The 2,452-nt window shown below is 35.9% G+C and overlaps 1 protein-coding gene across 1 annotated transcript in view; it reads left to right on the top strand.

Moving 5' to 3' along the window:
• Nucleotides 1-2,452, top strand: part of GAS2 (growth arrest-specific 2) — a 196,544-nt gene that overhangs the window by 84,580 nt on the left and 109,512 nt on the right. The gene's annotated exons all lie outside the window — the stretch shown is intronic.

The following is a 2,452-nucleotide window of genomic DNA, read 5'->3' as shown; positions in this document are numbered from 1 at the left end:
GAGCTGATCCTTAAAATTTTCTGGATCATTGTTGCACTCATTTCTGGATCATTGTTACATTCATTGTCAAAAAGAACATGTCCAGATCAGTCATGGGGTACAGTGCTGTCTGTGATAGGATAATATCCATGCACCTACAGGGAAGCCCAGTTAATACCTCTATTATTCAAATTTATGCACCAACCACTAAAGCCAGTGAGGAAGAAATAGACGAATTCTACCAATTTCTTCAATCTGAAATTGATCAAACATGCAATCAAGATGTATTGATCATTACTGGTGATTGGAATGCAAAGGTTGGAGGCAAAGAGGAAGGATCAGTAATTGGAAAATATGGCCTTGGTGATAGAAATGATGCTGAAGAATGCATGATAGAACTCTGCCAAATTAATGATTTGTTCATTTCAAATACCTTCTTTAGATAGCATAAGAGATGACTATACACATTCACCTCACCAGATGAAATACATAGAAATCAAATCGACTACATCTGCGGAAAGAGACAATGGAAAAGCTCTATATCATCAGTCAAAACAAGGCCAGGGGCAGGTGTGGAACAGACCATCAATTATTCATATGCAAATTCAAACTGAAGCTGAAGAAAATGGAAACAAGTCCATAAGAGCCAAAATATGATCTTGAATATATCCACCTGAATTTAGAGATCATCTGAAGAATAGATTTGATAAATTATACACTAAAGACTGAAGAGCAGAAGAATTGTGGGATGACATCAAGAACATCATACATGACGAAAGCAAAAAGTCATTAAGACGACAAGAAAGAAAGAAAAACTCAAAATGGGTGTCAGAAGAGACACTGAAACTTGCTCTCCAGCTAAAGCAAATGGAAGAAATGAGGAGGTACAAGAGTTGAAAAGAAAAAGTTGCTTTAGAACATACTATAAATAGGACCAAAAAAAAAAAAAAGTTTCAAAAATCTGTAAATTACCTGTTATATGCATTAAGAAGGGTTATTTCTCTCATTTGGTTATAAAATCTCTTCCCATAAATGCAAGGTGAGGCATCATATTAAGTAAAGTGGGCCTTAGTAGTCTTTGGTTGAAAATTATTACGAATCGGGCAGGTAACCACAAGGTCAGCAGTTAGAAACTACCAGCAGTTCTGCGGGAGAAACAGGAGGCTTGTTTCTCCCGTAAAGATTTATCGTCTCAGAAACCCTGTGCAGGGTCACTATGGGTCAGAACCGACTTGACAGCACTTAACAACAACAACAGATAGTTTAAGGAAATTCCTAGTTTAGGGCTCAGTTTGGGAATGCAATTATTTTGTCTAAACTCAAAAAATATGTCATGTTCCTAAAAAATGGCAAGTCATAATAAAGTCATTAAAGTTAAGACCTTTACCAAGTATTTCACATTTTCTTTTAAAAAGACAAAAATTTCATTGTCCTTGAGTCACAACTGTACTTTCATATCACTGGAGAATTTGGTTTGAATGGGGTCCACCTTCTTGCTACCTTTAGTTTGAACTATACTAAATTTGTAAACAACAATTTCCTCCTCCAAGACTCTAAAATCTTGCATTTGGGAAGAAGAGGAAAATAAAATACATTTGTGGAAGCTTCATAAACTAGAAATGTGAAATGGTGTAGAGTTAATCATGAAAAGCAGAGTCAAACAACCTTTTGGAGAGGAGAGAAAAGGCTTATTTGTTGACTAAGTTGGCTTGCAGGTGTGGGTCCCCAACCCAAGGGGAATTTCATGATTTATAGCCTGTTGACATCTCCAGACAGACAGGAAATCAATGAATCACATTCAAGTGTGCATTTCAGGATTGGCTGACTGACTATACTTTAGGCAGCTTGAAGTACTCAAAAAGCCAATGTAAGCAGAAATTTGGAGCTTAGTGTTGATTTTCTATTTCATTGGCATAGCTAATTTCCAGGATTCTCAGATTGGGAACAAAAAATCTTCAGGGCCAGGTTTTCTATGGATAATTTGTTACCAGTTTTATTCAACCTTAGGCTACTTTTCTTGTATTAGGCAAGGAGCAAAGCCCACTGTTACTATAAAATATGGGGTTTTTTCTTAATATTTCATTTAAAAAAATACCAGAAAATATACTGTGATCTGTTGATTAAAGATGGCATGAATCTACTGATAGTTACAAATGAAATCATGTTTTCCAGTTGGTCTCATTTATACTTTCAAATATATTTTGTTTTATGGCTGAACTTTAATTGGCTGTGACTTCTAGTGGGTTAAACTCCTCCTATAGCCTCATGGTCAAGTTTATTCTAAAGAAACGTAAACATAATCCAATTTTATATCTTGATGGAACTAAGAAGCCAAAGAGGTCTAGAGCGATTGAAAGAATTGCCCAATGTCATCCATTGCGGGAGCAGTAAACTGAGACTGCTACATTCCATCACTGAGAGATTTCTAATATTGCACAAACTTGTTGTTGTTGTTGTTAAGTGCCATCGAGTC

The sequence above is a fragment of the Chrysochloris asiatica genome, unplaced genomic scaffold (genome assembly GCF_000296735.1).
Source record: "Chrysochloris asiatica unplaced genomic scaffold, ChrAsi1.0 scaffold00196, whole genome shotgun sequence".
Classification (NCBI taxonomy): domain Eukaryota; kingdom Metazoa; phylum Chordata; class Mammalia; order Afrosoricida; family Chrysochloridae; genus Chrysochloris; species Chrysochloris asiatica.
This window is presented reverse-complemented; position numbering and strand designations above follow the sequence as displayed.